We start from the raw sequence: 26,135 nt of genomic DNA, 5'->3' as shown, positions 1-26,135 counted from the left end.
ATGTCGGCACACGAAGTCTTCATACTGGTGCAGTAGAGGTGGCGCCCTTGATGGTTATGCACACGACTAGTTCTCAGCATGCTGACAACGCACTTAGCGCCAGAGACCAATAGCTGAAGCTAGTGTAGCATTCCTGCAGGCTGTAGCGACTGTGTTTGGTCCAACTAGCCAGTGTGAGGGGCTTGCTCGGCTCAGCTGTAGGCGAGACTGGTTGACATGGTGGCCTAGCTTGAGGTAGCGGATGCAAGTGCATATGAAGCCCTTACCTGCATCTCACTGTGACAGATACCGATTCGATGACTCGCTGATTTCATGCATGGACACCCAGTATTTATTTGTGCCAAAAGGTGTTCTGGAGTTACAGCTGCAGAAGTGACATAGGCCATGTGACAAGGTTTCTCCTGACTTCAGTAATCGTCTCAGCATGTGGACGACTATGCTTGGTGAATGTCGGGCGCAATGCTGGGTCAGCGTATTGCCAACAGTGGCTTACTTAACAGCGTCAAGCTCATCGGCTAGACTCATGTCTTTACAGACTAGACAGAGGCTGACAGACTTGAGCAACGATGGATTACTTGGATTCTTGACTTCATATGTGTCAGTAATATTATGGTGCAGAATTATTTTGTGAACTATCATGATAATTGTTCATTCACCCTTAGTGTGTAATAAAGAGCATATGTTGCACTTGGCAAATGTAATAACATGCTATTTCATTCGGCTATCAAGTTTTGCCTAACTCCCTTGCATTCTCCTGATAAGGCACACAGTGATTTCTTCTTCTTTTCTCAGATAAAGAAATAGTTGCGGTCCATGCTTTTCGAGAATGATGACGAGGCGACTGTTGACGTGAAATGTTTCCTGAAAAACCAAAATGCAGCCTTCTACAACTGAAGTTCCTTCAAGTCATCTATTTTTGGGAAAAACGTGCCGCACTGATGGGTGAATACGTCGATGCACCGAAAGATACCACCAGAAATCGTACCCGCACCTTAATTTTTTCGAGGTGATAACTGTAACTTAAAACTACCTGTCCTATAATCTGTGTGGCGAAAGAAGCACCCTGACAGAGAATGAGGGCTTGTTGCAGCAGCCTCGTGAGTCAATCATGACCAGTCATGTAACGCAACTCTACGGCAATGCCTCAGTGTTTTCGCAGCTTTGTAGATGACTATTGTCAGTCATGTAACTCCTGTATCGGCAGCAGTCTTTTGCACTTGGTTGTTGAAAGCTGGCAACAGTGCTGCAGTTAGCACTCTTCTTTCGGTTTATGCTGTACAGATTAGCAACAAGTGCTGCTGCGATACACTACCAATTTGTATCATAACAACACAAAACAGGGTACTTATTTTCATGGGGTGTGCGTCACCGTGAATGAAGTACAGAGTGCCCAAATTGTATAAAAATAGAAATCTTTAAATGAGGAAACGTTTTCGCCACAGTGTTAAAATGGCGCAGCCTGTAGGCCTCTTACATGTATGCAAACTGGTTTCAGTCTCTTTTTTTTTTTTCTTTGTTGATCATCATCACTTCGTATGGTGGTGTTGCCCTTCAGCCAAAACATATTAGCTTTTTGCAATGAAGAGGGTAAATTAATAGTGTAAAATATATTTAAAATTAGGTTTTTTTGATAATGTATTATTAAATACAGACAGCTAATGTGTGGATGGTGTTTAAATGATAAGGACAAATCTGCTTCTGGCAAATTGAGGTAAACACTCGGTAGTGCATCGGTAGAAAGATAGTGTAGGAAAAAGGAGGGGGTGGGAGGCTGGGAGTATCAGATGACCTTTCTCTGGGGAGTGTGATGTATAAGTGAATGGTGGAAAAGGAAGGAACATGGGGGGCCCAGAGGCTGGGAGAGGTATTGGATCCTCGATCTACAGAAAGCATATAAATTAGTTCTGGGGCTATAACTGGTGTATAGGTAAATGTCACGATGGATTTCTGGTTGAGGAGGAGGAAGCCTATTGAACTTTCCTTCAGACAGGATTGTGTTGTTCCTCTGTGCTCATGGCTTTATAAGGATTTGCCCAACAAAGAGTCCATCCAGAGCAATTGTTTACTCTGGTGACCTCTGCTGGTGCCAAATCTACAAGAGGAGCCTCTCGCCCTACTATCACAACCTGGAGCGTCCACTCACATTCTACTATCTGGCAGGTGTTCGAATAAGACCTTTCCGATTTACTGCTTTGCTGGGAAACAAAATTCTACTGATGGTAAATGGCCTAAAACTTTGTCATCAGATCTGACACAAATCGCCACCTATCCTGCTTTGCAGAATAGGTAAGCCTCCGGCCTCCATGTTCTGTGATGAGGTATGGACGTCCAGTACCCTGTGGCCTACTCGTGGTTTCATCATTCTTCAACCAATCTTCATACATGCTCACATCAGTAGCCTGTCAACAGACGACCGCCTTTGCTATTTCTGAACTGCTCATTCCCAGGTGCCAGGCTATAAGAATCTGTCATTTGTTAGAGTCGTTTATGTCAGTGGAATATCCTCATTTGCAACCTGTATCGTCCGTAGAATGATTTCCCATTCGTCTCTGCTCCACTTATATAATTTCCTTGCAATGCCACCAGGTGGCATTCAACCTCAGAGTGTGCAATGGTTATAATGTTTTGGCTCCTCAGCATACCATTTCCTTTTGGATCCTCCACTAATGCACAGTTTCAGTGGTGTAGTATTTTTCAGGTTTAAATTTACGTATATGGACTACACCCAAAACTTTCCTTTATTAATACATTGTTAAAATGAAATGAGTTGACTTCATAACATGCACTGTGGCACCAGATGTTTCCTAAACAGCAGTGATGTAAAATAGCACTTGCAGGTATAAGAACATACTGTAAATACTATTTCCAGTTGTAATAGGACTTGCGGAGGGACACTTTATGAACTGTTCAATACTGCCCAAGGTAGTAGCTTTTCAGAATATCACCTCATCCACTTTACACATAACAACACAGTATATAATGAAACTTTTGCTTTATAATTTATGATTAGATGCTAATGCATACATTATGTAGTATGAGTAATTAGCTTACCAGCCTGCAAGGTAAACGTAATCGGCTAGAATCTGTAATTAACAGTAATGCATTATTTCAGAATCACTAATTTGATAATGATTATGGGAAAACTAATTACGTAACTTTTGGAAACAATGCATGAAAATGTCATGATAATGTTAGCATCAAAGTCCAGCTGGTAACTAATTAAAAAGTGATGACTAAACTTCGATTGTTTTGTGTAATGCAAAATTAACAATTCGAAATATTTCAGACATCAGATGTAATTAAACTCAAACAGGATCTTAGGGAATCATATTATCAAAGATGGCACACTCAGATTGCCTGTAATTAATTTTGTAATTACACCTTCTAGAAATTTCGGATATAAATAAAAGTTTTTGTGTAAAATGTGGAGCTTATAATCTTATTCAGTAAGTAGTCTGTAAAGTTCTCTAATTTATTTTAGCACAGATGTTTATACAGTGATTAATAATAAATCTGTAATTTTGTGTCAAGTATTCTTAAATGCATTTCATCACTCAAAACTTAAAAACCAGTACTTCATTCTAAGTGAACATTTGTTTATTTCAAAATTTTGTTGACAGAATATTTTGTAATGAAACTCTAACTGAAATTCGATAAATCTATTTGTAAACAATGGGATCAAAACAGAAAGTACTGTCAACAAATTCTATAAGCAACGTTACATATTAAACAAAAAGAAAAACTTCATGCTGTTTTGTTGTTTGTTGATGGAAGGATTGTGTAACTACATCATTTGAGAAAATATATGACTGTCAAATGAAGATTTTCTGGGGTTGATTTTATTTAAAACACCAGATCCTCACACTTAGTTCTCAGGACTATCTTGAAATAGATTCAGCACCACAATGAACAATTTCTGCAACATGGGAGATTTACACCACAAAAGCAGTGTCCACCTTCTAAAATTTATTTAGATTGACAGCAACTTGTTTTTAATTTAATCATGACCTTTAAGTGTTGTGAAGTTTAATTAATTTATCAGAAGGTGAGTATGTTGGACAACCTGAAACATTTGCTGCCAACTAATTTAAATCAGATCAAAAACCATAACTGCCCCATATCTTACATTCCACACTCATATGGGTAAGGCAAGCAGATGTACATATCAGATTGTTCTACACCTAGGATCTTTTCAATCAACTGTCAGCAAGAGTGATATGTATCACTGTGAGTTACCAATTAGGAATATTTGGAAAACTTCCTGTAAACCATGAACAAGGCTGGTGACTGCAGCTATTGACCTTTCATTTCAGGGAAAGTCACTTGCTGTAAAAATGAAGTCCTGGTCCATGAAAATGTGTCTTGGGTGTTTGTAACAGAGAAAAGCAGTTGCCTTGTACAATATAATGCACTCATCCAAAAAGATAATTAATCAATGGAAAACTGAGGGATCTGATATTCTAAATGGTGAAATATGCATCCTGTCCACAAGATCTGCCTTTCATCTATTCTTACATCCAAGAAACTGGTATCCAGAAAACATTTTCAATTCAACCAGACAGTGTATGCTACAGAGTTCTATTTTGGGTCCTTTGTTTTGTAAGACAGAAATACTGTCCTCTTTTGCAAATGATACATTCACAGGGCAAAAAAGAATATTTCAGTACTTATTATATAAAGCCAGATGTTGTATATATATTCACAGGATCAAGAAACTATTTCAATACTTATCATATAACTCCAGACATTGTGTACATAGTTCATTCAAGTACTGAAATTTAAGTAGAAGATAGCATTCAGTTTCGGCGATTACAGATGGATCACAATCTTAAGTGCAAACGCCGCACACTAAAATTGATGAATCACTTTAACTCTTAACATTTAAAGTAGAAAAGGTTACAACCTCACATGGTTTAAAACGTAGAAAACAGTTTTTGATTCAATTTACCTCTCACAAGCACAAGTATGCTATGAAATCTTTTTCTTTTCGGAATACTCAATTTACAAGAATAATTTTTTAATGAAGAATTAAAAATTATGTCTGGTATTAGTTGTACAACATTATTCACAGACTTCTCAAAAACTTAGGTACATTGGCAACTGTTTCGCTATACATGTATTGATTAATGTGTTGTTCGATAACGATATTTCTTTCTTCACAAAATATAATGACAAATGTGAATATGACTTTAATTGTTTAAACTTTGATACATGAAAAAGTCAGATCATAGGTACCATTACACTTATGTTCAGCAACTTGCTAGAAATTGCCAGAGTGTATTAAATTAGGTATGACAATGTGGTGGAGTTGAAAACTGAGTTAAAGTTCGTTTTATTGGTCGACTCCTACTCCATCGAAGAGTATGTTCACACGGACTCTTAACTCAATACATTAGATTATAATATAGTTAATAACGTCGTAATATAACAGTATTTCTAATTCGCTTAGGGTTTTTTTTCACTGGAGTATGCATCATTCACTTCTGATACTTCGTTTCACGTTCCAGAGGCTTCTCTGCACGGGATCGTTGAAGTACGAGTAATGTTATGATATGTAATTATCATCACTCCAAAAAAATCAGAAGTTACATCACCGACCTATTATATTATGCATATGACTGAATGACTTTTCTTTTTCAGCCCAAATTAAATCAGTTAGTTGTCGGCGTGCCGAGTAAAAACTAATTTCGACAGCGGTACAATACTGTATATATCATCCAATAACAGGTCAGTGTAGAATATGCAGTACGAATGTGTAATACTGAAACTAAATTTAAAGGATCATGTACTGCATTATATATAATTTGTAAATTAACTTACATCGCCATTTCTAAGGTAGTGCGAAACTCATACAAAAACGAATTTTCATTTGCCGCGCCATTCAGCGACAGGAGGTTGTTTCAGTTCAGAGTTTGCGATTAACGAAAAGCAGAGACGTCACAGGATATGCGGTTAAACATTGATTTTGTTTGTTAGGAAATGCGTATTGGTCCCAAATTAATATACATGGTTAGTTACTTAGTAACGTTTCTGGGACTTGTGTTTATGATAGTGATGGTTGTGATTATAGTTTTGAGCCGCTTAGAAAGGTAACCAAAAAACTTAACATGTAATTGACATATAAATTTGAAACTTGCGCGTTGCGCTTTTTCTTTTTACACGGGAAATATCAGCTGTAGCTGTGATTGAGTGACAGTGTGACAGTCTGACAGCCGCGTGGGCGTGAACGTATGCTGCATTTGATCTCAATGTGTACTTTCAACAACTGAAACCTACCTATTATTCCTTAACGCCACTTCAAAACATATTTTTTTGTCCTCTGTATGAATATAGTGGATTCTCGGGTATATTGGGTTATACTAGAGGCAACGAACACCCAGAAAATTGAAACTGTACTGAGATATAACGGCCCAGTACGTTTTGCATGGGGAGGGTGGGGGGGTTCCGAATTTTGCCAAGTCTGACCATATCGTATGTGAAACAGCCAGTGTAATTCATCATTCAGTGATTGGGATAATTGTATTGTTTATACGCTTGCTATTCACCTACCCTACCCATCACCGAAATCGTACCTAACTTTTGTTTGTTTCAGAAAAGAAGACTTTGAAGCCAATGTTGCGTAAACATAGGCGTATTTGTGGTTGCTTTCAGTGCCGCAACGCTTCGTAATGTTATTAGGTAAGTTTTAAACGCTGCTCGAGAACTTCTTATTCAGAAGAACTTTATATGAACTACACAATTGGCCGTAGCAATCCCGTGACTGAAGCAAAAAATTGTGTCGATTTTAAAATTCATAAGACGTTTGCAGATCCCGACCCATCTCCATATACCATGGACGCATTTAGGTTAAACATAAGCGGACTTTTCAACGGTGCAGTATCTTGAGTGTGTAATGCAAAAACTTTTTATTGTTTGAAAGATAGAACTAACTTTTTAACTGATTAAATCATTAGAGGTGGAGCACAAGCTCGAATAGGACATGGAAGGGGAACTAAATATATTGAGTTCTTTTCAAAGGAACAATGGAGAAGTTATATTCGGATTGCCAATGAAAGTTTGAACCCATTTCTTTCTGAAACAGAGTTAACTGTTTGTTTCAAAACTGCACATTAATAACTCATTTTCATTCACTGTTTTTGCTGAATAATCTGTTTTGGTACTCATAATTTCCATGGTCCACTAAGTTCTCTTCTGTCACTAGGTGCTTTAGCAGGGAACCAGCTCAGCAACATGAATTCGCTTGTCGCACCAATACATTCTGCCCTCACTCTTGACATATTACGACATACTCATAAATTTTTTTTTTTTTTTTGCTTTGCATGTCTCTTTATTCTTTGTTATCTGGAGAAAATCCCTTAAACCGCTCAAAGAAAACTTATTTCAGGGGCAGGACTGTCAAAGCTTTTTTTTTTTTTTTACCCATGGTATCCATGTTTTGTTTCCATACTCCTATAGCCAATTTGTGGCAGCCAGTTGTTTTGTAGCATTTTTTGGTCCATTTTTATTCTCCTCTAGAATGTTAATTAATTTGTTCATTAATTCTTTCACTTTCTATGTCACAATATTCAAAGTGTTGTATCCCTTTTTCACTTAATAGTGGTCTAGCACTGTATTTAGTTGGCACTGTATGTTAGCTGTAACTGTAATTGGCACCACAAAAAATAGTTTTATGTTGTGAAAATTGCTCTAACAGGATGCAACCAACTACAGATTGTAGCACAAGCTGGAACAAATGATGCCTGGTCATCTGGGCTCTGAGGTCATACTTGGGTCATTCCTGCGACTAGCAGAGAAGATTGAGAAGACCTTCCTTGTGGATAGAGTTTCAATGAAGCTCACAATTTGTAGCATTGTCCCCAGAACTGAACATGGCCCTGAGTTGTGGGAAGGACTGAACAAGAGACTTAGAAGGTTCTGTACCAAGGTAGGCTGTGACTTCTTGGACTTGTCACAGGACTGAGAACTGTAGAAATGCCTGCAAAAAACGAAGGCATATTGCCACATTCTCATGTCAATATAAATGCAAACTCCGCTATGTGTTGGAGAAAAACAGCTATGTTCTCAGGTCACACTTAAGAGATAACAACATATTTGGATTGACAACTAAGTATTTGTGACAATTATAAAGTTTACTGATTTCTGTTTTACTTGCAGCAATCTACACTGCGCTATTAGGTCCCACCCTCCCACAGGTGAGAGTATTAAAATCCTAATGGTTAACTGCTGAAGCATTCCCACCAAAGTGCCAGAGTTTGAAGCACTCCTGAACAGCAGTGAATCACACAATACTAGGTACAGAAAGCTGATTGGAACCTGAAATTTATAGCAGTGAGGTTTTTTTTGGGGGGGGGGGGGGGAAATTTGAGTCTGTATAGAAAGGATAGGCAAGTGGGAAATGGTGGTGGTGTATTTGTTGCAGTAGTCAGGAAACTCAAATCCACCAAGGTAGAAATTGAAGTTCCATGTGAGGTTGTTCGGGCAAGACTCAGTATCAGAGGTAGGCATAAAATAATAATTTGATCCTTCTATGACCCACCAGACCCATCTCCTGGTGTAACCGAAGGCTTAGAGGAAACCTCAGTTCACTTGTACAAAAGTTCCCCAACCATACTGTAACAGATGTTGGAAACATTAATCACTCCCAATTAGTTGGGAATATTACAGTTTTGTTCGTAGTGCATGGGATGAGACATCCTGTGGAACGCTACTAACTGTCTTTTCTGAAAACTATTTCGAACAGAAAGTTAGGAACCCCATTCTTGATGAAAATATATTGGATCTAATGGCAACAACTAGACCTGACCTCAAAGATGTCCACATCGAAACTGATATCTGTCCATGACATAGCTGTGGCAACAAAGATTATCAAAGTATAAAGAACAACTAGAACAAACAGAAAGATATAATATTCCAGTAAACTAGGTTTAAAAAATCAGTAGTATCATACCTCTATGAAGTACTTGAAACGTTAAGTACAGGGCAGGAGCATGTAGAATTAGGACTCAAGTTTAAAAGAATAGTTGACAATGCATTGGATAAATTTGTACCCAGTAGAACAGTTAATAATGGGAGGGATTCACCACGGTAAATAGTCACCATACAGTAAAGAAACAGATATTATGGCATAATAGGTGTAAAACAAAATGTAGGTGCTGAGTGAAATGTGTTTAGCTGCTAAGAGAGCAATGTAATGTCTTCAATGACTACCTAGCAGAATATTGTCAAATGATTTTTTACAAAACCCACAGAAATTCTGATCGTATGTAAAGTCTATTAGTATCACCAAAGGTAGTCCAGTCCCAAGTATATTAGACAGGAACTGAAACTGAGGGTAGCAAAGCAAAAACTGAAATGCTTAACTCCATTTTCAAATGTTCCTTTATGAAGGAAAACCTTGGAGAATTGGCCCAATTTAATCCTTGTACCACTGAAAAGATTTGAAGTAAGTATTAGTGTCAGTTGTGTTGAGAAACAGCTGAAATCGTTGAAACTGAACAAAGCTTTTGGGCCAATGGAATGCCTATCAGAGTCTATACTGAATTGTGGGCTGAGTTAGCCCCTCTTCTAAGTATAATTTATCATAAAACCGTCCAAAAAATAATTATGCCCAGTTCTCGGAAAAAATTGCAGGTTTTGCCCATCTACATGAAGGTCGGTAGAAGTGATCCACAAAATTACCATCTAATATATTCTGAGCTCAAACATAATGAGCTACCTTGAACAGAATGACCTCCTCAATGCAACCAGCATGAATTCTAAAAACATCAATAATGTGAAACCCAACTGGCACTTTTCTCACATGGCATACTGAAAGCGTTGGAGCAAGGCAGCCAGGTAGATCCAGTGTTTCTTGATTTCCAAAAAGCATTTCACTCAGTACCACACCTACACTTATTGTCAAAAGTACAGTCATATTAGGTATCAAGTGAAATTTGTGACTGGATTGAGGACTTTTTGGTAGGGAGGGGACAACATGTTATCTTGGATGGAGAGTTGTCAGATGTAGAAGTAACTTCAGGTGTGCCTCAGGGAAGTGTGTAGGGACCTCTGCTGCTCATCTTGTATATAAATGACCTTCCAGACAATGTTAATAGTAAAATCAGGCTTTTTGCAGATGATAGTTTTGTATAATGAAGTACTCTGAGAGAAGCTGCATAAATATTAAGTCAGATCTTAATAACATTTCAACATGGTGCAGAGACTGGCAACTTGTTTTAAATGTTCGGAAATGTAAAATTTTGCAAATCAAAAAAATGAAAATAATGTAGTATCCCATGACTGTAATATCAAGGAGTCGCTGTTGGAATTGGCCACCTCATACAAATACCTGGGTGTAACACTTTGTAGGGATATGGAATGGAATGATCACATAGGTTCAGTCGTGGGTAAAGCAGGTGGTAGACTTCGGTTTATTGGTAGAATGCTGGGGAAGTGCAATCAGTCTATAATCAGTGGGACACATACCAGATAGGGCTAACAGAGGATACTGAATGTGTACAGAAAAGAGCAACATGAATGGTCACCAGTTTGTTTGATCTGTGGGAGAATGTGACAGATATTGAAGGAAATGATTCAGAAGACTCTAAGATAGACATAAACTATCCCGAGAATATCTGTTGCCAAGTTTCAAGAATCGGCTTTAAATTATGACTCCAGGAATATACTATATCCCTGTAAGCCTGCCCAGCTAGCTGCGTGGTCTAAAGCGCTGTTTCTCGAGTGGGAAGACGTGCTGGTCCCCGGCACGAATCCGCCCATGTCAAGGTCCGCGTGCCAGCCAGCCTGTGGATGGTTTTTAAGGCGGTTTTCCATCTGCCTTGGCGAATGCAGGCTGGTTCCCCTTATTCCACCTCAGTTACACTATGTAGGCGATTTCTACACAAACACTGTCTCCACATATGCATACAATATAATTACTCTACCATGCAAACATTTGGGGTTACACTGGTCTGGTATGAGATGTTCCTGGGGCATCAACTTGGGGCCGAACTGCACATCAACCCTGGGTTCGGTGTGGGGTGGCGGTGGGGCAGGTGGACTGCTGTGGTCTGTTGTGGGCTTGTGAACTACTGAGGGCTAAGGCGGGACCAAGCCTCTCTGTTGTTTGTAGGTCCCTGGTTCAATACACACAATAACCTGTACATATTGCTCACATAGGGATCGTGAATATAAGATTAGAATAATTACTGCACACACACACACACACACACACACACACACACACACACACACACAGTTATTCAAACAATCATTCTTTCCACACTCCATATATTAATGGAACGGGAAGAAACCTAATAACTGTTACAATGGGACATCCCCTCTGCCATGCACCTGATGGTAGTTTGCAAAGTCTAGATGTAGGTGTATAAGTACTACAACTTGACAACTTTATTTTTGTAAATAGTCTTCATGGGTTAGCTGTCGGATCACATTGTGCAAATTCCACAATATTTCCTAGGAGCAGCTATCGGACATCTTCAGGTGGTTGAACCTTGCTCGTCGCTAGGTACGACTGACTGTATCCGCACACCGACGCCCCACTTTTAGATCAATTTTTTGCGCGCTTGTTCTAAAAATGGGGTGTTGGTGTGCAGATACCGTCAGTCGTACCTAGCCACAAGCAAGATTCAACTACCTGAAGATGTCGTACAATTGTTCCAAGGAAATACTGTGGAATTTGCACAGCATGATCTGGCTGCAAACCCATGAAGACTATTTACAACACATCTGCCGGGAAAGCTTGAAGAGTCACAACTCTATTATTGATTGTTTTATAGCATTTCTTGTGTTAACTTTTCCTACAGAACAGTCTTAACAATGAATACTTCAGAATTTTATATTGATATCATTCCACAGTAAAGGCTACCTTGCATTTAATCTGTTTTTCGTAATCAACTAATATTTTCTTTAGCTACCTGTCTGTTACTTTTTGTAGCTTCCCCCATGCCCCTTTTTTAACATCATGTAATCTGGAAAACAAACTACCTGTAGAATGAAAAGGAGTCTGATATCTCCAGTCAGCGGACAGATTATTTGCCAGATAGGGATTGTTTTACATGGTAACAAAGCAATTGGTTTTACATGCTAACAAAGAAATTGTAACACTCAGGACAGCTGATTCATTTACTTAATTTACATCTCTTTAAAATAAAAGTGCCTCATAGGCTCCAGTTGTAAGGGTCCAGCAACTGTTTTCTGTGTTTCTCATATATTGCTCCTCTAAGGTGTTACTTGTCCAGGTAATACACAGTTCCTGCCTTAATAGACAAAGGAATAGGATCTGCTGGCAGAGCTGTTAAAAAGCAGTTCTGTTTTATTGTGTTACTTCACTAGAGTGCGGACTGTCCTCATTGTAGAACTCATCGTTCCTTGTATTACTAACCAATGGAAGTTTTAAACATGTTATGTGACAAAATTACAAGTAGGTTTTTTTGACAAAACCTTTTCTTATTTCTCAGTTTTATGATTTGATTCTCCTTATTTTTTTTATTTTTCCCTCCAAACTCAGAGCACAGTTTATATGAATCAGTTATTTCTTAGGATGTGTGCTACAATCAACATTCTCATTGTGTTAGAAAAGTGTGTGTCACATGAGATGGGGTGCCTCCTTTGCTCCTAAAGTGTTTAAGTTCTGCCAGAACTTTTCCTTAATACAATCATATGTTGTAGCTGAAGATGTAGGTTAAGTTGAAATGTGAGATTGATTGCAATTTGCTGAAGCCTAGGATTGTGATGCCATAAGAATAACTATTCTTGATATGATGCATATTTTACTCATATTGGATTTCGACAAGCAGCTGATGTCCACAGATGGTATTTGCTGGTTCAGTATTCTTACAGATTTGTCTCCGTTAGTGTAGTTGAATCAGGATTAACACTCATTAACATACCTACAAAATGTTTGATATCAATTTCACTTGCCCCATTAATATATTATAGTATCTCAGATAGCCTTTAACAAAAAAAAACAAAAACAAAGAAAAAAACCAACTTAATTTTATACAGTTCCTCACTCTGAGGCGTGCACTAATCCATGTCATGCCAGGCAATATCCTAATGGTTCCACCTCTGTGTGGCAACACACTCATTTGTCTGGTGCCTGTCCACAACTTCCAGAAAAAAATATTTTATTAACCTTCAAAATAAACAAGACATTCCATCAAAGTACCGGGATTCTCAGTGTGTTCCACCAGAATAAAAGTTTGAGTTCCCCTGATCTGCAGAGACTGCGTATGTTATACCAGAAACATGGTGGTGCATCTGTGTTTAGGATACTATGATACAAAATCAGTAATTGGCCTGTGGTTCTTTGTCCTTTAATTGTATTTGGTATTATGCAGTGTCTGATGTGAAGAAGTAAGGTCAAAAAGTTGTTGAATGAAGTCCAGTTTTTATTTTTTTCTGAAGCTTACATATATTATGCCATTTATGAAACATAAACCACAAGAAAAAGTATGTACCATATTTATCCAAGTATAAGACAATCTCCCCCCCCCCCCCCCCCTCCAAACTCCTTTCTTTTCAAAGAGTCTCCTTGACAAAATATTATATTTAACATGTTCTGACTAATCCGAATTACAATCAATTTCACTGACATACAGTATTTGCCAAAAAAGTTTAATATTATACTTATTCTAGACTTCTACTATTTTTTGATTGTCAACACTTTCATAATAGAAAGTGAAATAAAATAAACAAAAAGAAATATTTTATGTTAATTTTTGTGTTCACCTTTTTTTCTATCTGAGCAAGTTATTGTGTTATCACTATTTTTAATCATTATCTCTGGTATCATTATATGAGAATATAATATAATTAGATATATAAAAAATATTCTCGCCAAGCGGTGGCTGGAGGAAACACACGCAAAATTTCAAGGCAATGTGGAAGCTTTGGATCCAATTGCTCCTCCTAATGGCAGAAGGTTTGAAGGGGAAAGTAGAGAGGAGGGGGAGGAAAAGGACTGGTGAGGTTTAAGAAATAAGGAGAGTTATGCAAAAGTCACCCAGAACTGGTATTTCAAAAAAAAAAATGATTATTTTTGATCTTTTAGCTCTTGTGGTTATTACCTGGGATGTTAGTTTCATCAAACCAATGAGAGGCAAGAAAAGAGGCATCATATTTCTATACATCAAGCCCAGTGCAATTTGTAATCTTGGTTGTCACAAGTATGTTGGCTGTTCCTTTAGAATGTTCTGTGTTGTGTGGAGGTTAGGGTGGGACCTAATAGTGCAGTGTAGATTGCTGCAAGTAAAACAGAAATCAGTAAAATTTGTAATTGTCACAAATACTTAATTGTCAATCCAAATATGTTATCTCTGAAGTGTGACCTGAGAACACAGCTGTTTTTTCTCCAACACATAGCGGACTTTGCATCCATATTGACATGAGAATATGGTAATATGCCTTAGCGTTTTGCTGTCGAGCATATCTGCCCATTGCTCTCTCATTGGCTGTGTGAAACTAACAGCTGACACACTCTTTTGTTCCTGTTATAACCCATGATTAGCATTGACAACATTTCTGGAAGAAACATGTTAAGTATGCAAGTGGGCCTTATTTACGTTTCCACCATTTCTTGCTGAAATATATGCTGCTGTTGAATATTTATCAAATTTCAAAGCCACTACAAATCTGAGTGGAAATGGATTCAGACAAACAAGGTATGCTGTATACATTCCTGTCCCCCCCCCCCCCCCTCGACCTCCCCTCATTTGTAATAGTTCTCAGCCCCTCCACACCTTCTGCATACTGCAAAATAAACATGGAAGTGATTTCATCACCTAACCTTCATCTGAAAATGTAAGACAACCCCAATATTTACTGGTTGTATAACATAAAAACTTTGACCCCAGCAACAATAGATTAATTTGTGAATGTAAGATGACCCTGTGTTTTTCGAATGGCAAGATTGGGAAAACCCTCATCTTACAATTGGGTGAATACAACTATTAAGGTTTGAAAAAGTGGAATCTGGGCAGAAACAGTTGTTATGCAGACTTGTGGGTAGAAAACTTGTCTATGCGCCTTGAAAATCCAACATGCAGAATCACTCTAATTTCTTGAGTTATGACTCCCAAGGTTTGCAACATTGTTTCTCCTAATAGTAAGCCACTTTCCTTAAACTGGTGCAAGTGGGAGCTAAATGTAAAACTTGGCAAACTGTCCTGTTTGATTTGCTCAAAGAGGAAGCATGTTAAGCTGTAAAAAGGGCAGGGCTAGCCTAGGTGTGAAACTCATCTGGTTTTTTTGTGTTCTGTGGCAGAGTCACTTCCCCAAATGGTTCAAAGTCTCATAGTTCCTGTTACTTGGAAGTCCTATAACCACCTTTTTAATGTAGAGGCACAATGGGATGACATTCCATCAGCAAACTTACAATGAATTTGAAATATTCATGGAGGTCTGTGGTACCAAACATCTTTAAAATAAAGGTAATTATAATAGTGAGTGTACGGCATTAGTGGCCGGGAGACCCCTCGCGGGGCGGTTCAGCTGCCGCTCCATAAGTTCTTTAATGCCACTACAGCGACTTGAGAGTGAATGAGGATGAAATGATGATGAAAAACACACAACACCCAGTCATCTCGAGGCAGAGAAAATCCCTGGCCCCGTTGGAAATCGAACCCGGGACCCCGTATGCGGGAAGCGAGAACGCTACCGCAAGACCATGAGCCACGCACAAAATAAAGGTGTTGTAAACAATTGTAAACAAAGGCACATCGTTCAGTTATCTGTGACTCATTGGCTATTGAAATGACCACTAAGATTTAGCATATGCCATCCATTCAGAAAACAGTTGCCCTCACCACTTTATGTTGTAGTTGTTGAGATCTTCAGTCCAAAGACTGGTTTGAGGCAGCTCTCCGTGCTGCTCTATCCTGTGCAAGCCTCTTCATCTCCAAGTAACTACTGCAACCTACATCCTCATGAATCTGCTTAGTTTATTGTTATTTGGTCTCCCTCTACGATTTTTACCCTGCACACTTCCCTCCAAAAAATTGGTGATACCTTGATGCCTCAGAATGTGCCTCACCAGCCAATCCCTTCTTCTAGTCGAGTTGTGCCACAAATTCCACTTCTCTCAAATTCTGTTCAGTACCACCTTGTTAGTTATGTGATCTACCCATCTAATCTTCAGCATTCTCCTGTAGCACCACATTTCAAAAGATCTATTCTCTTCTGTCTAAATTGTTTATCGTCCACGTTTTACTTCCATACATGTCTACAATCCAAACAGGTGCTTTCAGAAAGGGCTTCCTGACACGTAAATTTATACTCGATGTTAACAAATTTCTCGTCTTCAGAAACACTTTTCTAGTCATTGCCAGTCTACATTACATATCCTCCATACTTTGACCATTGTCAGTCATTTTGCTTCCCAAATATCAAAACTCATCTATTACTTTAATGTCTCATATCCTGCTGATCTAGTTCCCCCAGCATCACCTGATTTGATTGGACTACATTCCATTTCTTTGTTTTGCTTTTGTTGATGTTCATATTACATCCTCCTTTCAAGATACTGTCCATTCCGTTCAATTGCTCTTCCAAATCCTGTGCTGTTTCTGACAGAATTAAGTCATCGACTGATTTCAAAGTTTTTGTTTTTTCTCCCTGGATTTTAATTCCTACTTCAAATTTTTGTTATGTTTCCTTTACTGCTTGCTCAATACACAGATTTAATAACATTGGGAATATGCTACAACCCTGTCTCACTCCCTTCTCAACCACTGCTTCGCTTTCATGCTCATCAACTCTTAAAACTGCCATCTAGTTTCTGTGAAAATTGTAAATAGGCTTTTGGTCCCTATATTTTACCCCTGTCACCTTTAGAATTGAAGGAGCATATTCCAGTCAACATTGTCAAAAGCCTTCTCAAAGTCTACAAAAGCCATAAACGTAGGTTTGCCTTTCCTTAACCTATCTTCTATGAGAAGTCATAGGGTCAGTATTGCCTTGCGTGTTCCTACATTTCTCCAGAATCCAAACTAATTCCCCCCACCCCCACCCTCCGAGGTCGGCTTCGACCAGTTTTTCCATTCTTCTGTGAAGGATTTGTGTTAGCGTTTTGCAGCCGTGACGTACTAAACTTATAGTTCAGTAATTTTCACAACTGTCAGCACCCGATTTCTTTGGAATTGGAATTATTATATTCATCTTGAAGTCTGAGGGTATTTCATCTATCTCATACATCTTTCTCACCAGATGGAAGAGTTTTGTCATGACTGGCTCTCCCAAGGTTATCAGTAGCTCTAACAGATGTTTACCCCCGGGCCCTTGTTCCAGCTTAAGTCTTTCAGTGCTTTGTCAAATTCTTCATGTAGTAACATATCTCCCTTCTCATCTTCCTCTACATGCTCTTCCTCTACATGCTCTTCCTCTACATGCTCTTCCTCTACATGCTCTTCCTCTACATGCTCTTCCTCTACATGCTCTTCCTCTACATGCTCTTCCTCTACATGCTCTTCCTCTGCCATTTCCATGATGTTGCCCTCAAGTACACCTCCTTTGTATAGACCCTCTATTCTATATACTCCTTCCCTCTTTCTTTTTTCCCTTCCTTGCTTGTGACTGGTTCTCCATGTGACTCTTCATATTCACAAAGCTGCTTCTCTTTTCCCCAAAGGTCTCTTTATTTTCCTGTATGCAGCATCTATCTTACCCCTAATGATACATACTTCTACCTCCCTACATTTGTCCTCTAGCCATTCCTGCTCAGCCATTTTGCACTTCATGCCGATCTCATTTCTTAGATTTTGCATTCCCTTTTGCCTGCTTCATTTATTGCATTTTTATGTTTTCTCCTTTCTTTGATTAAATTCAGTATATCTTGTAACCCAACGATTTCTACTACCCCTCGTATTTTTACACAGCTGATCCTCTGCTGCCTTCACTATTTCATCTCTCAAAGCTACCCATTTTTCTTACATTGTATTCCTTTCCCTTGTTCTTGTCAGTCATTCCCTAATGCTCTCTGAAATCCTCTACAACCTTTGGTTCTTTCAGTTCATCCAGGTCCCATCTGCTTAATTACTTACCTTTTTGCAGTTTCGTCAGTTTTTATGTGCCATTCATAACCAATAAAGCATGGTCAATCCACATATATCTCTGGAAAAGTCTTACAATTTAAAATCTTGTAGCAGTTCCACCTGCTTTATTTATTTCTTCATTTGTTGTCCTTGGTGTCAGTGTACTGCGTTGCTACACTAGCTAAAAATGGGGGTTTGTAGTTTGGACACTGATTACCGTAAATAATGTAGCTAGCAGGTACACATTTGTGTTTCACCGTACTTTACTTTCACTTTGCATAACCCCATATAATGCACAGTTATACATGTATGGCCAGTGCACTATTGTTTAAACTTTCCATAAGCCTCATTAATAGTTTGCTCTCTCTCTCCCACCCCACCATCACAAACCCAATACACTGTCTAGGCTGTGATGCTTCATTGCAGTCGACAGTGCCAGTGAATTTTAATTGAATATCATTTGTGTTATTGGTAACAGTACAATTTTTTTGTTAGCAGCTAGTTTCGTAATGGAAGAAAGTAAAAGGTGTTCACGTGATGTGGGCTATAAATTGAAAGTAATAGCATATGCTGAACAACATGGAAACAGAGCAGTCAAGCAGCATTTCAGCCCTCCACCTACAGAAAAAACCATTTGCAGTTGGCAGGCTGGTGTCAACATCTACAGAAAACCAGTGTGGAACTAAGCCAAAATGCGAATAGGGACGAAAATCCTCTGACATTTGATGTGTTGAGTGTTAGAACTGTAGCCATGAACAGTGCTGAAACCATAACTATAAAAACAAGTGGACATGAAAAAATACATTACACTTTTGTTCTTTCATGCTAAGCTGACAGCCAATGATTGTTTTCATGTACATGACGAAGGTGGAATGGATGAGGCTTGTATGAAATTATGGATTGACGAGGTGTGGGAGAGAACGAAAGGTGCTTTACTGAAGACAAGTTCTCTTCTTGTGCTAGATCAGTTTAACTGTCATTTGAAAAATTCTGTGAAACAGTAATTGAGACAGGAAACTACAGAGCTTGCTGTTATTCTGGGAGGACTGACTTCACAATTGCAACCTCTTGATGTCTCGATAAATAAACTACTTAAAGTGTACAGGAGAGAGGAATGGAACAAATGGATTATAGATAAAAGCCAAAAGGTTTAAAATGACCTACAATCAAACAAGTGTGACAGTGGATAAAACAGTCATGGTCAACAGTGAGAGAAGACATTACTGTCAAATCTTTCATGAAATGCGGCATAAATAGTGCTCTCAATGGAAGTGAAGACCATCTTATACAGGAGGAGGAGGAGGAGGAGGAAAGTTCAGATGAAAATTTTCAGGGATTTTAAAGTTCAGTTCAGTTTCATAAACTAAGAATTTTTTAGTCTGGTTTTGCAATCTAATAATAAAACTGGTAAAAATGTTATTTTTTGAAAAACTGCTTAAAAATGAAGATGCCTCTTGTAGTCCACAGCATCTAACAGTCCATAAAACATGGTAACTATGCCTTCTTTTAGTAGGTGGTCTGAAAAAGTACAGTGGCCTTCTCTACATCTCCAGGTTCAATGGTGTTCCTACAAGTGGGCAGTTATTGCCCTGCCACAATGGCCTATGTAGAATTTGCCACAACTAAAAGTGATTCTGTATATTCTGCTCTTTTCCAAACCTGATGTGCTGTTTTTACAATTAGGCAAAAAGCATTCAACAGTGTTGTGTGCATAAAATGATGTATGAATGAATGCCCTCGTGGCTATATCCATTAATTTTAACAGACACTGAATTACATCTAACGTGGCATCTATTGTTAAACGGACCAGCAGCTTTTGGGATAGCATAATAAACAAAGCAGTAGAGATCAAAATATTGGACAACACCCTCAATGATGCTGCATTGCAGCTGAGTATGGCCTGGGATCCCATGATTGGGGAATTGAAGTGGGCGCAGCAGTTATGCCACAAAACCATTACCATATATGGTGCAGGACAGAGCGCCAGTGATTTCACTGGCGACATTGCTACTATATAAGCACGACAGTGGCATTCACACAACAGTCTACCACTTGACAATGGCAGAGGAGATCTCTGCTGAGAGCTCGTGTGCAGTTAACCACTTGATGTGGCTTGAAACCCAAAAGTATTTTATTAACATAAATCAATGTTTCAAAGTTCCTGAGTTTGAGCTTTCTGTCTACAATCAGAGACTTTTCTTATTAAATATGGAATCATGCAAAATTTACTAAGGTCTTGAGGTGGTGGTTTGAGTACAGTGTAAAGAAGAATGATCTATTATTTTTCTTTTTTTTTGTGGATTGTGAAGTCCACTGAGGTAGGAATTCAATCAGTGCTTGATGTTATTTGTTTGATTGCATTTGATTCCATTCAGAAATAGTCTTCGTTAATGGAGGTGAATAATAGGCGATGTATATATCAATGAAAGGCAACATGTTTGAGTCACTGGGTGTTGAAAAGTGGCGGGTAGTACAAGGTCAGTAGCCCCTTTTTTGAGCTAGTACATGTCTCATGCCTCATGCCTCCCCCCCCCCTCCCTCCCCCACCCACCCACACAGTACAGTTACAATGTGCAAGCTGATTACACTCTTCGGTTGCTACAATGTAGCCACATGGGTGTGTGTGTGTGTGTGTGTGTGTGTGTGTGTGTGTGTGTGTGTGTTTACTTGGTGAGTTGTTACCTTAGCTCCAATTATTTTTACATTCTGCCAGGACTTCCCATTACCATTTTTACTAACAATAAGTTTGTTTTATTAATTACACCCAACAAACACTAAGTGATCCTTGTTGTACTACTCGACCATGATCAATCGAGTAATTTACTATGAAACTTTCTGGATTATCAAGACTTAGTGGTATACTGGGCCTTGAACCTGTAACCTTGTCCTTCACAGATAGTGCTCTTATCCAGACACTTCACAACCCATCCTCACAGCTTCTGTTCACCAGTACACAAGACTGGATGCAGTTTTCTCTAATATCTTGTCTTCCAAGAATGCTAGTCACACAATATATACATGAGTGTCTGCAAAATCTGGGAAGTAGGAGAGAGGCAATGACAGAATTTAACCTGAGTGGATGACCTGAGAGTTACGTCTGCACACCTTATTCAGTAACTGCATTGGCTGCAAAAGTAAAGGTTGCAAATTTGAGTCGAGGTCTGGGATACAGTTTTAACCTACAGGAAGTTTAAAAGCAACATGCTGTCTAGTGTGAGGTGAAGGATCCAATCAAGTAATTTACTATGTTTGCAATACCCTTTCAGAAACTGAATGTAAATTGTCAATGGCAGTTTAAAATTTCTGGGACAAATGAGCCAAAATTGGATAATTCTCTAATAAAAATTAACATTTTGGAGCCATCATAATTTTTACTCCAGATGTTCCTACAAAATCTTAACTGCTTCTTCTATCAACTGATAAAGCATTAGACATTTCCTACTGGGACAAGCACACAGTTAGAATTACTAGCTTCTGTACTCCCATATTCACTAAAGTGATGCATCAATCCTGTTTGACACAAAAGTCATTCCTGCTTGGAAAGCAATAAATGAAAGTAAATTATTCTTCCACTGTAGCAAACACTGTTCTTAACTTTCAGAGCAGATGAAATCAACCTTTTTTTTGGGGGGGGGGGAGAGGGGGGGGGGGCAGGGGGAGGCCTGATAAACAGCTTTCACTGCATACTTTGTAGTTTCAGTTCTGATATTACACTATACCCAAAACACAAAATTGGTTGGATTCTTTTCAAAACAGTTCACTCACTGCTAAGTAATTCATTTTCTTTTGATAAGCATTCAAGAAATGCTACAGTTCTTTTCTGCAAAGAATTCTCATGGTTAAATCTTTCTGTAAATTTCATGGTAAACTCTCTTCTAATATGATTATGGAATCAGCTATTTCACCCACTTGTACTCAATGATATCACAGTTCTATACTGTCCACTTTCTTGATGTTTTATCCGTAGTTGCGTATTTTGGATGTCTATTGTGCAGATACTCTTCAAAGCAGATGGCTAAATTTAAATTTAATCACCCATTTTTTAAGTGCTGAAAGTGAAGTAGTACATTCTTCACAAATATTAAACCACTTTGGATGAAATTCCATTGCCCATAAACCAATCCCAAAAACATAATTTTGTGATAGAATGATGCCACTTAAGTTCATCCAATTGACCGCAACATGCAGTTCCTTAAATAAATAAACAAATATATTGTAGATCAAGTCAATAACCAAATTAGTTTTCCTGCAAATATGTATCATTAGCAAAGTAACAAAAATTCTTTGATATCAATGATACATCTGTACCATGTGAATAATCTTTCATTTGACCTAACTGAGAATATTCCAACTTTACTACCACAGTAAGAAACAAACTGTCCACTCTATATGGAAAAAAAAGAAAGAAGGTTAGAGATTAATTTCCCATTGGCATTGATAGCATTAGAGATGGAACACAAGCTTGGATTAAGGAAGGAAATCAGCAGTCCCCTTTCAAAGGAACCATCACAGCATCTGCCTTACATGATTTAGAGGTATCACAAAAACCTAAATCAGGATGGCAAGATGGGGATTTTAACTGTTATCCTCCTGAATGTGAGGCCAGTGTGTCAGTGCCAACCACTGGAGTACCTTGTTTCACACACTATAGAGATGCAGAATAAAAAAATACCAGGTGGCTATACTTAGAATAATATTCCATGATAAGAATTATCATCACCATGTTAATGTAACAAATTAGTGGCCGTGCTTTGTTCATTTACTTGGAGCACTATATGGCTGTACCGAAATCCTCAATCCTCCTTAAAGCTACTTGCAAATCATGCAGTGCTCATGGTGTTGACATCGTCTGTATAACGCATGTACACCATAGGTACAAAGGACCAAGCTCTTGTACTTTGGTATTGGGAAAACTGAGGGAGTTGTTGGAATATCCACAGTGTTGCATCAAATCTGTCATTCACTGATCTCCCCTATTTTACCTACATAATTTTATTCGCAGAAAGCGAACTTTCTCCTGCCCATAAGTTCTACAGCATAGGCAGAACCTTAAACTGAACATAGCTGGAGCCGTGGCAATGTTGTGATTTCCAGATCAGCGTGGAATGTCAGTAACCAGGAAAGTCTGTCAAGTGACAAATTGCTTTGATAATGAAAGGGAAACATTTTCTAGAGTAAGTGCATTTCACCACAATGAAAAAAGAGAAATTGAAAAGTAAGCCTCATCTTAGAATCAACGCAGTTTTGTTAGAGAGCAAGAGAGGCTTAAAAATTGCAAGTTACCAGGTGTCACACGGGGGTATTAGGATTTTGTTATGGGTATAAAGCAATCCCCCCCATGAAACACAGACCTTGCCATTGGTGGGGAGGCTTGTATGCCTCAGCTGTGATGATGATTGGTTTGCAGGGCGCTCAACTGCGCGGTCATCAGCACTCATACAAAATCCCAATTTTTTTACTCAATCCAGTCTAACCACTATCATGATTCATGATGATGATCATGTCGCCGGGTGCATGCCTCAGCGATACAGGTAGCCATACCATAGGTGCAACCACAACAGAGGAGCATCTGTTGAGAAGCCAGACAGGTAAGCGGTTCCCAAAGATGGGCAGCAGTCCTTTCAGTAGTTGCAGGGGCAACAGTCATAATGATTGACTGATATGGCCTTGTAAAAGCCACCAAATGAAATGCTAGTACTGCTAACAGCTGAAAGCAAGGGGACGCTACAGCCATAATTTTTTCTTGAGGGCATGTTGCTCTACTGTATGGATAAATGATGGCATCCTCTTGAGCAGAATATTCCGGAGGTAAAATAGTCCTCCATTCGGATCTCTGGGCGGGGACCACTCAGGAGGATGTCGTTACCAAGAGGAAGGAAACTGGTGTTCTACGGATCAGTTTGTGGAATGTCAGATCATTTAATCTTTCAGGTAGGTTAGAAAATTTAAAAATGGAAATGGGTAGGTTAAAGTTAGATACAGTGGGAATTAGTGAAGTTTGGTGGCAGGAGGAAAAGGACTTCTGGTCCTGTGAATAAAGGGTTATAAATACAAAATCAAATAGGGTTAATGCAGGAGTAGGTTTAATAACGAATAACAAAAATATGAATGCGGATAAGCTACTATTAACAGCATAGTAAACACATCATTGTCACCAGGGTAGGTAAGAAGCCCACACCCACAACAGTAGTAAAAGTTTATATGCTAACTAGCTCCACAGATGAGGAGGAGATTGAGAAAATGTATGATGAGATGAAAGAAATTATTCAGATAGTTTACGGAGATGAAAATTTAATAGTCATGGGGGAAAGGAATGAAAGAGAGAACCACCTGGTAGAATTTTGCACAGTGCATAATTTAATCACAGCTAATGGATGGTTTAAGAATCATGAAAGAAGGTTGTGTATCTGGATGAGACCTGGAGACATCTGAAGGTTTCAGATTATTTATATAATGGCTAGATAGAGATTTGGAAACCAGACTGTGAGGAAGCAGCAAAATGGGATAATTTTAATTCCCCTCTTGTTCTGCCATCTGCCTCCTTAAATTAGTTTTGTTACTTTTAAACATTTACCATTAGCATATGTGAATAAAATCTGCATTTTAATAAGATGAAGGTTGGCCCTCACTTTTAAAGAATATAACACCAGATCTAGTTTTGTGCTTAATTTTATGTATGTAATTGATTTTTCTAATTTATTTCGACTATTCCTAGTTAGTATCTTTTATTATAGGGTGAAATCAGTAACTGTTTTGTAACTTAAATTCTATTGTTGATGTATAAACAAATATAAATTCTGTAACAATTATAAACATTTGGAGGAACAACTAATAGTACCTGTTCGTCTCTCTTCGAAAACCTGTTAGCAAAACCAGCCCTGAATTAATTCCAAAGTAATTAACAGTTTTGTCAAAAGTACTGTTTGCATAACTATATATGTTAATTTCATGATTTAAACAAATAATTCAGCCTAACTCTTGTAGTAGAAGAAACTGTTAAAAAGACGGAATTTTTCAATGTATTCAACTAATTTAATGAGTTAAGTTTTAATTATAATTTCTGCAAATTAAACATCGAACAATGTGAAGTTTCAGTACCTATTATTGTGGTGATATATAAGGGCCCAATTTTTGGTCATGAGAAAGTCCACGACCGAGTTTCAGACGAGGAACCTTTGTTGCTTAGAATGACAACAATGCATCAACTTAACAATGAAATAAGTGTTACACCAGTAGGCCATGTGTTAAAGCAATGACAGTGACTGTTCAATTTATTTGAAGGACTGTGAACTATGTGGCTATGTTTTTACTGCTCGTAGATGTTCAACAGTAAATTGTTGTTGCAGTATCGGCAGGTTTTACTATTGAGATACACAAACTACATTAGGAAGAAATGGGTATTTTATTTCTGTACAACAATACTAACTCTAATGTGAAATCTTTATCATTCCACCTAAAAAGATCACTGTCCCAATAAAGACTGAAGTCTGTTGAATTGATAATTGTTTTCTACATTATGAAATATTGATTGAATCATTACATAGAATTCTATTAAATTACTTTCTTTTGTGGACTGAGCATTACTCCTTGTGTGATTATACAATGGTATGTAATTTGAAAGTAAAGAAATGACCATACAGATATGTTTACATATTGAAATTGTCATATATTAAGTTGTTTAGTAATCAGTTGTATTGTGTGGCTCAATAATTGAATCTTGGTATGTCATATTACAACAAAGCTTTCGGATCTGTGAGTTTCTCAAGGAGAAGGTTGGAAAGAATGGGGTCACTCTGACCTCAGCTTGAGAAGAAAATCCTGTTATTCATTCACACATGTTCCATATATAGTAAAAACCTTCAGAAATGTGAAATGAGTCAAGTTATACAGTAACAGGAAGAAGTGGCATACTTCTCTAAACTATGCTAGCTACAAATAATGACTGTTGTTTACCTACTCATAATGATAAGTAGGGAATTAATTGTAAATTACTTTCCAAATGTTTACATATACCAGAAAAAAAAAATTTCTTTCAAAAATCTCACTGTCATCTATTTCTGCAACACAGGTGCTGTTTTTATCCAATTCTTTAAACAGATTATGTAT

General features: G+C 38.2%; 1 long non-coding RNA gene across 1 annotated transcript in view; it reads left to right on the top strand.

The window, feature by feature from the left end:
* The first annotated feature begins 5,927 nt into the window (after window positions 1-5,927).
* LOC126419318 (uncharacterized) overlaps window positions 5,928-26,135 on the top strand; it is a 74,449-nt gene continuing 54,241 nt past the window's right edge. The window contains exons 1-2 of the long non-coding RNA XR_007575962.1: window positions 5,928-6,089; window positions 6,593-6,678. This is a non-coding gene — a long non-coding RNA (uncharacterized LOC126419318). The remainder of the gene's footprint in view (window positions 6,090-6,592; window positions 6,679-26,135) is intronic.

This window comes from Schistocerca serialis, chromosome 9 (genome assembly GCF_023864345.2).
Source record: "Schistocerca serialis cubense isolate TAMUIC-IGC-003099 chromosome 9, iqSchSeri2.2, whole genome shotgun sequence".
Classification (NCBI taxonomy): Eukaryota; Metazoa; Arthropoda; class Insecta; order Orthoptera; family Acrididae; genus Schistocerca; species Schistocerca serialis.
This window is presented reverse-complemented; position numbering and strand designations above follow the sequence as displayed.